The following is a 15,157-nucleotide window of genomic DNA, read 5'->3' as shown; positions in this document are numbered from 1 at the left end:
GGCTAGCTAGATTAAGCTACAACGAGCTCAAAAATGTAGAAATCATTAAAAATGGATCAAAAACCGTACCTTAATTGCTCACTATACCTTGGCCGAATGAAGAAATAAAAATGGTTTTTTATTCACCCTAATTTAAATTGATGATGATGAATGGAGAAGGAAATTTTGTTTTGTTTTATTATAATTAACCTTAATTAACCATTTACCATTTTAGCCTTAAAATTAATTCAAAATTACACCAATTGCCATGATATCATCCTCCATTAACCATAAATGGTCTATTTATAACTTAAGGACCTTTAATTTAATGTTCTATAGCTATTTGACACTTTTAGCTAATAGAACACAAGTTTTATGCTTTACGCGATTTAGTTCTTTTTACCGAATTAAGCATTTAAACAGTGAAATTTCTTAACGAAACTTTCACATAATTAATCTATCATGCTGTAGACCTTATTAAAATAATAAAATAAATATTTTTACTTTAGATTTGTGGTCCCGAAATCATTGTTCTGATTTGACCTAAAAACGGGCTATTACATACTCAGGATATAATCAGATTACAATAGCACCAAAAGATCAACACAAGACAACATTCACCAGTCCGTACGGTACATTTGCATTTAGATGCATGCCATTTGGTTTATGTAATGCACCTGATACATTTCAAATATGTATAATGTTTATTTTTTCTGATATGGTTGAGAAATACTTGGAAGTATTTATGGATGATTTTTCAGTATTCAAATATACATATTATGATTGTCTAGCCAATCTAGCTAAGTTACTCAGGCGATACAAAGAAAGAAACCTCATACTCAACTGGGAAAAGTGTCACTTCATAGTACGAGAAGGTATTGTTCTAGGGCATCAAATAATGAGACATGGAATTGAGGTAGATAAATCAAATGTAGATGTTATTAAGAAACTCCCACCTCCAACATCTATAAAGAGTGTTAGGAGCTTTTTGGGCCACGCCAGTTTCTATCGAAGATTTATCAAGGACTTCTCCAAAATTGCTAAACCCTTATGCAAATTATTGGAGAAGGATACGACGTTCAAATTTGATGAGGAATGCTTTAGAGCTTTCAAAGATCTGAAGAGTCAGCTAGTTTCAGCACCCATAATCGTCACACCAGATTGGGGTTTCCATTTGAATTGATGTGTGATGCAAGTGACTTCGCGATAGGAGCTGTCATGGGCCAGCGAGGGAACAAAATTTTTCATCCCATCTTCTATGCAAGTCGGACTCTGAAAGGAGCTTAAGTGAATTATACGATAACAGAGAAATAGTTACTTGCTATTGTATTTGCTTTTGACAAGTTTTGATTTTACCTTGTAAGTACCAAAGTGACTGTCTATACGGACTACTCGACAATTAAGTATTTACTTGCCAAGAAAGACGCTAAGCTGAGACTGATCTGATGGGTACTTCTACTTCAAGAGTTCGATCTAGAAATTCAAGATCGAAAGTGAGTAAAAAACCAAGTAGCAAACCGCTTGTCTAGATTGGAGCCGTAAGAAAGGAATTCTCTATTTATACCCATTCAGAAGACATTTTCAGATGAACACATACTGAAGGTAAATCATGTCCATAATACCCCTTGGTTTGCTGATATAGCTAACTATTTAGCTTATGGTTTGATGCCGATTGATAAGACGTATCATCAAAAGAAAAAAAAAATTTCAATATGTGAAGTACGATTTCTAAGAAGAACTATACTTGTTTAAAAACTTTGCAGATCAAATGATCAGGAGATGTGTGGAAAAAGATGAAGTACATAAGATTCTATATCATTGCCACTTAGCTCCGAGTGGGGGACACTTCGGAGGTACACGTACAGCGGCCAAAGTATTGCAAGCAAGATTCTTTTGGCCAACACTATTTAAAGATGCGTATGCTTATGTAAGGAGTTGTGATCGATGTCAAAAGGTTGGAAACATCACAAACAGAAATGAGATGCCTCGAACAAATATCATTGAGGTAGAATTATTTGATGTTTGGGGTATTGACTTTCTTATCCTTTACCTCCATCTGTTGGTCATAAGTACATATTGGTAGCAGTAGACTACATGTCTAAGTGGGTTAAGGCTGAGGCATATCCAGCGAAGGATGTTAAGGTTGTGATGAAGTTTTTGTAGAAGCATGTGTTCACAAGGTTTGGAGCCCCAAGAGCCATCATCAATGATGAAAGGTCCCATTTTGTGAACAAGTGGTTGAAATGGTTACTCGACAATTATGGAGTGAAGCACATGGTTGCCACAGCTTCCACTCGCAGACAAATAGGCAAGTTGAACTTGCAAACAAAGAGATTAAAGGCATACTCGAGAAGGTAGTTTTCCCAAATCGACGAGATTGGTCCAAAAGATTGGACGATGCTTTATAGGCCTACAAGACATCATACAAGACACCTTTAGGGATGTCACCCTATAGGTTGGTCTTTGGTAAAGCTTGTCATCTACCCTTGGAGTTAGAACACAAAGCTTACTGGGCTCTCCAACAAATCAACTTGGATCTTAAGCTTGCTAAAGAGAAACGAATGCTCCAATTCAATGAGTTAGAAGAGTTTTGAATGTTCTTATACGAGAATGCTAGATTACTCAAGGAAAGATTTAAGAGATGGCATGTTCGAGAATTTGAAGTAGGTAAGAAAGTCTTGTTATTCAATTTTAGATTAAGTGTAACACCCCTTACCCGTATCCAAGGCCAAAATAGGGTACGAGGCATTACCGGACATAATTTTTAACACACATGCAAATCCAAGCCATAAAATTTTATTCTTTTTAAAAACATTCATACATAAGAAAGATGTCCCTTAAATGGGCCTACGAGGCCCTAAACATACTTTGAGAGTGGTTAGGGACTAGACCGGGTACTTTAGAAGGATTCAGGAAAACTTAGGAAAATTTGCCAAGAAACAGGGCCATACGCCCGTGTGGGCACAGGGACACGCCCGTGTGCCCAGAACAAACTTGTGTCCTCAGGCCGTGTAACTCTCTGACTATGACGTCAGCAAACAAAATTTAACCACATGGCCAAGCCACACACCCGTGTGCTAGGCCATGTCATCCACACGAATGAGACACATGGCCGTGTCTCTGCCCGTGTGGCTAACACTTAGGCTATTTTCCAAGCCTTTTTATACCATTAATCCCTCACATCTTTACACACATCAAATTTGTACATCATGGCATCATTTTAATTATTTAAATACTTCACTAAGGTGTACTCTTAACTTTAACATGCTATCGTTCACAAGTTTCACATACTCATATAATATCAAGTTTAGACACAATAATCCATATTCATTGACCTTGTCAAGTGACCTTATTTAAACATTAAGCATTCATGTTCAATCATCATCGTCTTATTTCTATACCATACAATTACTTCATGGATATAACCATTTTGATTGGTCATGAAGCATTTATCATACACACATGTCTTAACACCGATCATGCATGTCCCACAAGCATAAAAACATTATCGTATCACAAGCATTAGAACTTATCATGGATAACTAGGCTTACAAGCTACAATCATTATAAGCCATATCTCATGCCTATATACAATGAATCAATATAAGCCAATACGTTTTTCTAATCATAACAACATCTATCATAAAAACTAAGTCCCTATACATGCCACTTACTTGAAGGTGCTTAATACACATATGTCAATACTCCAAAGGTGATGGCTTGATAGTGTAATGCTGCCTTCGACGATCTCCAACCCCGAGCTAACCTGACAACACTAAAGAAATGAAAATGAGGGAGTAAGCTTTACACTTAGTAAGTCCATATGAAAATAATAAGCAATATGCCAACATGCTTCTCAAGGTAGTACAACCATAATTACACTTTTACTTATATTTTGATCATGTTGTTTTCTCAAGTCATAGTTACTAAATTATTTATATTTAGAGCTACAGAACTCCAAATTAAGATCCACTAATGTTCCCTAAAACTAGACTCATATATCGTCTTACCATAAAATTTTTATAATTTTTTTTCCAGCCAATAATTACATTTTATTCCTTAAATTTACCCCTTTTTGCTGTCTGACAGTTCTAACCCCTCTTCACTAAAAATTAATTATATCATAATACGTGACTCAAATGATGTTCCCGTCTATTTCTCTTGAAAATAGACTGATTAAAAATTCTAATCATATAAATTATAACCTATAAATATTTTTGTATAATTTTCAATGATTTTCTCAAATCAGAACAAGGGATTTCAAAATCATTTTGACTCTGTTTCACACAAATTCAAATATCTCATAATATGAAATTCCTTTGCTTACACCGTTTCCTTTATAAGAAACTAGACTCGATTAGATTTAATTCCATATTTCATTCAATCTTTAACCCTATTTCGACTATTTTTGGTGTATTTTCCAAGTTGGACTACTGCAGTTGTCCTAAAACTATTTAGTGTAAAATAATGGTAACTAAGCTTATAACACCTTTACAAACCATTTTAAACATCATGGTAAACATACATATTGGTACATCAAAAGCATAGAACTATAATCATAAGGTCATCAATATTTCATTCTCATAGGCATAGCTTACTTATCTGTATCCTTACCAAAGATGCATCATTTCATGATCATAATAGTATTTGAGCTTCGAGTACATACCTCTACCTTTTCAACATGCTCATATACTTACCTTCTCGCTTTCATCACAAGCTTTGAACTGCCCGTTGAACCACTTTGAATACTACAGGATATTCAATAGGATTCAAACATAGGGTAAGATGGCAATGCCATGTCCCGGACATGGTCTTACACTAGCTCACACATCAAGGTCGATTGCATGTCCTTGACTTGGTCTTACACTGACTCTCATATATCGAGGCCAATGCCATGTCCCAGACATGGTCTTACACTAGCTTTCATATCTCGAGGCTGATGCCATGTCCCAGACATGGTCTTACACTAGCTCTCATAATGTGGCCGATGCATGTCCCAGACATGTCTTACACTAGCACACATGTCACCCAAATGTCATGGCATGAATATCCAATCTATTCTCAAAGTTCAGCCGGGAGTTTATCATGTTAAGTCTTATCATACATTTCTCATAGCCACATCCAAACATTTCACGCAAAATTAACCATTCAGTACATAATAACGATAAAACTGTAATATTTACGCACAAATTACTCGTTTCAAGGGAATATCATATTCCATCAAATTTCCAATGCATTCAATCATCACATAAATGTTATTAACATTTGGCATCACTTTCTCATATACAATATCATCAACATAAAATTCAATACAATTGTAGCAAGATAGATTTCAAGTATATTAACAATAACATGGATATCATGCTTATTTAATCACACGGAGTTACCTCGAATGCAATTTCGGCTAATTATGCTATTTTAGTCCATAACCTCGTACTTTTTGATTTAAGCCCGAATCTTGGTTCCTTGATCTAAAATGATAAAATTCACTACTTTAATCATCACATTAACCAATATATTCCATAATTTATACTTTGGCAAAATGACCATTTTGTCCCTAGACTTTCACAAAAATTACGATTTTACCCCAGGCTCGTAAATCAATTTTTATCGAATTTCTTCATTAATCAAGCCTAGGTGAATTTATTTTAGGCTTATAGCAGCCCACAATTTCATTCATTTCACACACTTATCACTTTTTTATCAACCTTTACAAAAAGGTCTATTTAGGTGTTTTTCATGAAAATCCTTTCACAAAAGTTGTTTATTATATAACCATGTCTTATTTTATTCCATAAAAATTCAGAAAACAACATAAATATTCACATGAAAAAACCCTATACTTTCAACCATTTTGCAAAATAATCCCCCCATTAGCTAGATTAAGCTACAAGGGTTCTAAAAATACAAAAATCATCAAAAATGACCATCAAAATCACTTACTTGCAAGGGAACTAAGTGGCTGAAAATTTAAGCTCTCAAAACCCCCATGTTTGCTTCCATTTTCAGTGGAAGAGGAAGAAGAAATGAAAAAGATGACAACTTTTTCTTTATTTTATTTTATTACCAAAACAAGTCACCTAATGCCACCAAATGTTGACTTTTTAAATTTTCTTGTCCCTATGGCCGACCATCACTCCCCAAATGGCCTATTTGCACTTTAAAGACCTCCAATTTTGGTTCTCTAGCTATTTAACATATTTGGGTGTATAACAAAACTTTTACCCTTTATGCGATTTAGTCCTTTTTTGCAATTAAGCTCACAAACGCTAAAATTAATTCACCAAAATTTTCATGCACTCATATAATCATGCTATAACACAAAAAATAATATTAAAATAATTTCTTGACCTCAGATTTGTGGTTTATAAACTACATTTCGACTAAGCCCTATTTCGGGATGTTACATTAAGGTTCTTTCCAGGTAAGTTAAAATCACGTTGGTCCAGTCCATTTACGATTTACTAAGTTTATTCATATGGAATTGTCGAACTTCAAAGTAAGGGAGGAAATTTTCGAGTCAATGCTCAGCGCTTAAAACATTACTAGGGAGATAAAATTTAATGGGATCAAATCTCGTTCATTTTATCAGATATTTAAATTTTTTTGTTTTTCTTTTTTTAATAAATGATTTAGGGTATATTTTTGGGATTAGCATATTTAAATAAATTCTGTCTAAGAGATTGGAACTTAAGTGGGATAGTTTGTGACCCCTCCAATCTTTCTTGGGAATTTATTTTAACATAATCTTCTGAGAAATTATTTCCTAAATGACAAAATAATTTTTGGTTTTCAAATAAAAGTGTCAATTTTGATCCAAGTTTTAATTGCAACTCAATTTCAAATTTTCTTTAATTCTAGGTACTTAATTAAACTATTTTCAAAATTTGGTGCTCTTTTTGTAAATACTAAAAATTAGATGTCACCTTTTGTAAATATTTTCAAAAGGCATCTAGAATAAATGTTTTAATTTAATTTAATAAATAAGATGATAATAATTAATATATAATTATATCTATTATAATATATATTAATTATTATCAACTTTCTATAGAATTAGAATTAGTTTAAATTTGATCATATTTTATTTAATAAGTATTTATTTTCAATAAATTAATAGCAAATAATAATTTAATATGCATTATATTAATTATTAATTGTTGTTAATCTATGTAGAATTAGAACTTGGAATATCTTAATTATTAATTTATTCTAGGAATTCTAATTAAACTCCTACTCCTTTCACTATAAATTTCACCCACCCTTGCCATTTTTTCACTCATCCCTCCATCAATCCTAGCCTCTAAAATCCACCAGGTACCAACTCACCTAGTGCCGAACTCTCTAGCCATAACACCGCCCAGCTCCGCACGTCACCTTCATGCCTAAAAGCAGCCCCATTCGCCAACACCTACGACACACCCAAAGAGCCCCATGGACACTGTGGCGCCAACAATGACCTACTCCTTGTCTTGACACTGCTGACGTCCAGCTCTAGTAACTCGTCAGGCCTGCTTGACACACCTACTCGCTGCCCAGATCTTAAAGATGAGCTATCAGAATTGATGGACATCATGCAACATATGCAGTGGTAGCAACAAGCTTACTGGAGATATTCAAAAATACGGGATGACTCAATGAGAAGCCTCTTAGAAAAATATACAATGACCCGTTTATTTTTGTGCCTGAGTTTCCAGATTTCATATTTGAACCATGGAGTCCACTATTAAAGAGGGAGCAAAGAGATTCATGCAAAAACAAAGACGATAGAGCAAAAGATGAGTCGAAATCAGAGGGATTTACAAATAAGTAAAACGGAAGGATCTTGACTTTATTTTATTTTCGTTCTTAGGTTATTTAATAGGATTAGGTTTTATTAGGAATTTTTATTTTCACAAAATAAAACAAGAGGTGGAAATCATAAATAAAAATGAGCAAGTTACAAAGTAAAAAGTGTGACAATAGATATATATATGTCTAGGATTGGATCTAGAGAGAGCTTGGTACTTAATGTAACACCCCTATCCCGTATCCGTCGCCGGAATAGGTAAAGGGGCATTACCGGACTTGAAACTCATATCAGAACAGTAAATTTTTTTTTCATTTTCTTGAAGTAAAGATCATTCAATTGGATAATTGCTAGACACAACCAGGGATAAAATTAAAAAAAAAACTTATAAAAGTAAACATTCAAAAGATGTCATATTCGCATAGCTTATATACATTAACCAAAATATCCTCCCACTACTAGTCTATTCTATACATGCCATAAGATAATCCAAAACATAGCAGTACCAAACAGTGGATAGTGATAGTGTGACTAGTTGCTGACGATCCCCGAGCCTGTAGCTTCCAAATGAGATCTATAAAACAGAGGAAACAAAGTAAACGGAGTAAGCATTACAATGCTTAGTAAGTTTTAAGCAGTGTCAACAGATAACAATCAAATTATAACATAGTTGTTCGTATTTTTATTTCACTCTTCCTTCGGGCATACCATCCCTTTACCGAATATGCACATCTCATCATATATAATAGGCAGATAAATTCTCACTTGATAGTGATCTCTTATAAACATCGGTACATTACATATTTTCACCTAACTTTCCACATTGACCAAATGCACAATAATCATAGAACAGTCTTATTGCTTTACTCACATATGCATCACATAACGACCTTGTGATTTAGTCCAAATCAAGCTTAAATATAATCTCAAAATACATACCTGACCAACTTAACGCATTGAACATATTTATTACCAATTGTTACTGTGAAGTCGTATAATCTTATGCTTTACTCGAATCTTCAGTGAAAGCTTTAGCTCGAATAGTCCCCACACGTAGTTATCGGGTCTTACCCGGACAAAATCTCCACACCTAGTCATTGGGTCTTACCCGGACAAAATCTCCACACGTAGTCATCGGGTCTTACCCGGAATATATTTCCAAGTTTCATGTACATTTAATCACATGTTACAACATTCACATCGACTATCATATTTGTAATTCATTTGCCTCATCAAATATCTAATAATACACACCTTTCACATTTGGTCATTCGGCCACAATATACACACATCTCCTACATATTTCACATTAGCCATTCAGCTTTACCAAATATACATATCTCATACATATTTCACACTAGCCATTCGGCTTTACCACATATACATATCTCATACATATTTCACACTAGCCATTCGGCTTTACCACATATACAAAGCTCATATATATTTCACATTAGCCATTCGGCTTTACCACATATATATATCTCATACATATTTCATATTAGCCATTCGGCTTTACCACATATACATATCTCATACATATTTCACACTAGCCATTCAGCTTTACCACATATACATATCTCATACATATTTCACACTAGCCATTCGGCTTTACCACACATATATATATTTATCTTGTACATCAATTTCAGCAATAGCTTATAAGCAACTCAAATAGTTTCATCAATGTTTACAACAAAATCACGTATTCACTACAAGCTGTTTTCCTGAGCAATAGTTACTAAATTATTTATAACTGGAGCTACAAAACTCAAAATCAATTTCCGTTAATTTTACCTGAATATAGATTCATATATCTTCCATCCATAAAATTTTCAGAATTTTATGTTTGGCCAATCAATACCAGATTTTTCTTAAAGTTTCCCCTGTTTCACTGTTTGACTAATCTGACCAGTCTTCACTACGAATCAAATTTCTCATTGTACAGAATTCAAAATATGTTCTATTTGATTTCATTTGAAACTAGACTCATTAAGGAGTCTAAGCATATAAATTTTATCTTATAAACATTTTTGTACAAATTATAATGATTTTCTAAAAACAGAACAGGGGATTTCGGAGTCATTCTGACACAGTCTCACACAACTTTAAATATCTCTTTATAGGAAATTTCTTTGCTTACATGGTCTCTTTTATAAGAAACTAGACTAATTAAGCTTTGATTACATATTTTATTCAGCCTATAATTTCACACCAACAATTTATAGTGATTTTCTAAAATCACGTTACTGCTGCTGTCCTAAGCAAATTATTACAATTTGCTCTTAAATTTCCAAGTCTAAACACTTATGAACTTACCATTTGAGTTTAAGACATATCATGGCCACATCATATCTTATTAAATCAAATCATTATGTCCTATTATGATTGAATTTACTTAACATTTAATCACTTAAAACTTACCTCGGAAGTGGTCGACGACTAGATATCCACGGCTATTCGTTTACTTTCTCTTTTCCCCTATCCGACTTTGATCCTCTTTGCTCTTAAGCTTAACTAAAACAATAGATTTGCTTAAGTACTTAACTAATATTATTAACTTAACAATCACATTAGGCAATCACATATCATTTAATCTATATCTAAAACAATAGATTTCAATATGTATCATATTTAATAAAACATGCCATGACTCGATTTCATGCTTATTTAATTTATATCTAATTCACATTCACAAGCAACGAGTCACTTAATTTATCATGCTTCCTTATACATGAATTTAATCATATTGCCGAATGTCCTTATGTGTACATGGTACATACATAAGGCATATATATATATACCTATATATGACCATTACAATTTAAACATTTAATCATAATCGGCAAGCTTTATTTCAACTATTTAAGGTGCAAACATCAATTAACAAACAAACATTATCAACCCATTTTTATTACACGTTTTCCCCAACTTAACACCCCCAAATTATCAAACTTTAACAAGTTTAAAACTAATCTAATGACCATTTATAAACTAAGGCATCAACCATTCAAATTCAACTCATCACAACATGGCCGAATACATATTTCTCCTACTTCCATTCTAAATAAAAGTTTATCAAGCTTCCATCTTCATTTAACTATGTACCATTTAGAACTATCAATACTTTACACCCTTTAACAAATTATAATCAATTGCCAAATGCATCTTTGACAATTTAAACCACGCAACTCAAATTCTTACAATTTAAGCTTAGAAATTTCTATTCATGTAAATTTTAGCAACATGGAGTCCATTAAACACTCCAAAATTCCATTTGAACAACAATTGTTCAACCTTCTAGCATAATTTCAATCTGACAGCAAGCATTATTTAACATTCAGTTGTTTTATTAGACCATCCGAATAGCTTAATTAACACCAATTTATAGCCCTTGAACAATGAATTAAACCCATTCGATTAGCAACAAAACTAATATTTAACAACCATTGTTTTCTTTTATTTCAAACATGCAGCAGACCAATTCCTCCACATATTACAGACATTCAAATCAGCATTTACATGCTGGAACAATTTGTTTTCAAGTGCAGTTTCAGCGATCATTTATGCATTTAATTGTCAAATTGTTACGTCACTACTAACAACTGAAACTTAGTAAGAATAACATAATATTTTAGCTATTAGACTCAATTTATCAACCCCTAATCGGCATGAAAATAGAACCATTAATTTGTTCAAATTTTGGACAGCATAACGAAGGCACAAAATTGGACAAGAGTAATTTTACAACTAATCAAAGAGCTTTTCTTTTCTACAACCCGCATTCATGCCTTCCAACCACAATCCATCATCATTTTCTTTACAACAAAGTTAAAGATAGAGGGAGCTTAGAAAGCTTACCAACTTAGGATACAACTCTTAAACAAGCTAAATCCTTAGTTTTCTTCAACATGCAAACTGTCTCCATTTTTCTTTTGTTGCACCCTCTTCTTCTTCTTCGATGGATTACCGAGTTACTTGAAATTTCAGCTACCTAACTAGCTAAAATCATAGTTTTTCCTCCTTCTAGCCATCTTCTAAGCCAAAAATTAAAGCAACCCAACTTTCTTCTTCCTCCTCAAGTCACGGCAATGGAGGAGCAAGGGTGAGACAACTTTGGTTTCTCCTCCCATTAACTAGTATTTTATTATTTCTCACACAACATTTTAACACAAAATGTTTATAATATGTTTTAACCCATAGCATGGCCGGCCACTACCTAACATTTTGGGTAATTTGAAATGCAAGTACAAGCATTTCCTAACATGCATTAATAGATCCTTATAGATTAACCTATCACATTTTAAAAGTGTCACACATAAGTCCTATTTAATAAAATTCACTTTCAATTAACAAAATTCAAACATGCAATTTTCACACATGCATATATACATATAATAAGCCTTAAGTATGACGGTTAATTATTTTTATGACTCGGTTTTATGGTCCCGAAACCATTTTTCGACTAGGGTCACATTAGGGGTGTCACACTTAAGCAGTCAAATTGACTCACCTCCTCTTTTCTAGAATCCTACCTGGTGTATAGTATCTATTCACTTTTAACAATGAGTACATTGTTCATCTTAAGTAGGGGGATCGAAAAATTAAAACTATTTCCTTTTAGAATAAAATTTTCTTTTAGTTATGATTAGGTTATATTTTGTTCAAAAATTTGAAATTTTGTTAAGTATGCTAAAACTTCAGTATGAATAAAGTTTGATTATTTCAACAATTGTTATGTTAACTGAAATATGACATAAATGTATTTTTAATAAAGCATGCAAATCATACCATAAAATTTTAGTTCCTTAGGAAAGTTAGGTATGCATGAAAGTTTAAGTCTCTAGAATTGACTTAGTAGTTTCTTGAGGCAAAATCCTAGGAAGCATGGAATGTTGAAAATGATTTAGGCAACTTTTGTTTGGACCATTTGAGCCTTTCAAGCCAATCATGATGAATTTTTATCCTTTGAAACCCAACTTTGAGACTATATGACCTAATTTTATTTGAACCTTTTGCAATATTTAGCAATCACTTTTCTCTTAATTATCTTTAAATTGTCCTAAACACTAGACTTAGTACTATTCAGAATATTCTTTGAAACAAGTTTGGGGGAGTTGAAAGGAAGTTCAAATGCTCAAAAAAATTGTAGTACATACAACAAAATGCCCATGAAAAAAACAAGAGAAAAAAAGGAAAGCATATGTACTCGAAAGAAGTAGATGTATAAAAAAACATGTGAAAGCAAAATAAGTTGGTGTATTAAAGGTAATTATTTTGAAGGTTCAATTCAAGCTAAGTCTAGAGTTTTTAGCCTAAATTTATCTATTTTTTACCTACCCCTAGCCTAGCCACGTTACAACCTTTTTAAAAACCTATTGATTCAAGTTTCTATGCTACCTACATCAGTGGAGAGAAATTGCTATGTTCAACATATGAAGGCATAAGTTAAACTTAATGATTGCGGCTTAATCTTGAATAAGGAAATAAAATCAAATTGTAGGGATTTAACATGTCTTTATTTGGAATAATTTAGTCTATTTTTTTTTATCATAAGGATGATTGAGATTAATTTGAATGATATGTATACTTAAGTAGCGTAAACCTCAAAATTCTTGTTTTTGAGCATAAGCATACTAAAATCATAATTTTGGGAAGAATGTTGTTCTGAAAGAATTTTTCAAAGGTTTTTTCGAGAAATTCTTTTCAAATTTGTGCATTACTTGAGACGAGCAATGAATTAAGTTTGGGGGTGTGGAAACATGAAAATATACACACATTTTTATGCTTTTTTTTTTAAACTCAAATTCATGCAGTTTCGATAAAATTCATATCGAAAAATAAAAAATAAATATAAAATAATTAAATTGCACTCAAATTATGAAAATTTTGAATTTTAATTAATTTTATATCAAATTTTGATTATTTTTTATTATTTTTGACAGATTTGCACAAAGGGCGAAAAATAGCTCAGCAAACACTGCTAGAAGTGCAAAATCGAGAAGCAATTTTGAAGCATCAAGGCAAATTGATTTTTCAACCTAAGACCGTCCAAATTATGTGTATTAATTCATAATATAATTAATTTTAATTTTAATCCAATTTAATTTGGGTTAAATAAATTATTGTTAATTAATTATGAAAAGGGGCGTAGTTGAGCTGAACCGAGAAAACAGATCCAACCAAGCACTAGGCAACCCAAAACTGTCCCATATGCTGATCCAATCAGCTTGCTTGGCTAATTATTTTTCTTGCAAAATGACCCTTGAAGACTCCTTCAAATTGCATTTAAACCCCTTCAATATTTATGCCTTTCTAGATTTTCCCCTACCTTAAAATAACATGTTTGAAATCTTCAAAACATGCCACGTGTGTGGCCAACCATGGGGGGAGTCTTTGGCTGCTGATTTTGGCTATTTTTACCAGCCTTCTCAACCTATAAATACCCAATTGGCTGCTCACTTCAAACCCATCTCTTCACTTTTCTCTCTTCATTACCTTCTATTGTTCTTCATTTTATGTGCTTATGAGACTGAAATAATTGTTTGAATTGACATAGAGATATGTACAAGAGATTATTTTAATTTTATAAGTATGTATGTGCATTAACACATTTTCTTATTAAAATTTGTTTAATCAGTTGAATTGATGCAGAGATATAGTTAAGATATAAATGGATTTTGGTAGGTAAGTATGTTCATAAGTAAGCAAATTACCTAGTTCCCGTAAATTTATTCGTATCAACATGAACATGAGTTTAATAATTCTAAGTTAAGAAATGTAATTAATTTAACACAATTATGCCATCTTGATTAAAATCATCTTTTGAAATCGTGCATTGGAAAATTTATTTTATTTTTATTTATTTTAATTTGTTAAAATCATAGTTTTTAATCACTTCTTCAAATCAAAATGTTTTTTCTTCACCAAAGTGTTTTTAAAATTGCATTCATAAATAGTTCTTTTCGTAGACCCTGTGGGTACGACAGCTTGACATTTACTTGTCACTTTATTACTTGTTGCGATTGTGTACACTTGCATATTTCTATTGTTCCAGACACGGGCTGTCACACAGTCGTGTGCCACACACATTCACACCACACAGGTATGTGTCAATTTGATTTTAAGTGTAGGTTTCACACGGCCTGCGACACGGCCGTGTGACTGTATTTTGAATATACACATGTTCTATCACAGGCCTGTGACACAATCGTGTGAGGGTATTTCGATTTTTTCATGACTAGGGACACGACCTATGACACGATCATGTGAAATTATTTCAAAAGTTACACGGTTTGTCACACGGTTGGCCATACGGACATGTCCCTGAGCCACACCGCTGTGTGACTCCTATTTTGCAAAAATTTATAAATTTTTCTATTTTGTTTT

General features: G+C 32.8%; 1 pseudogene; it reads left to right on the top strand.

Moving 5' to 3' along the window:
* Positions 1-15,157, top strand: part of LOC128280564 (uncharacterized) — an 89,470-nt pseudogene that overhangs the window by 15,636 nt on the left and 58,677 nt on the right.

This window comes from Gossypium arboreum, chromosome 1, assembly GCF_025698485.1.
Source record: "Gossypium arboreum isolate Shixiya-1 chromosome 1, ASM2569848v2, whole genome shotgun sequence".
Classification (NCBI taxonomy): Eukaryota; Viridiplantae; Streptophyta; class Magnoliopsida; order Malvales; family Malvaceae; genus Gossypium; species Gossypium arboreum.
The sequence above is the reverse complement of the archived record's forward strand: the minus strand, read 5'-3'. Positions and strand labels throughout refer to the sequence as shown.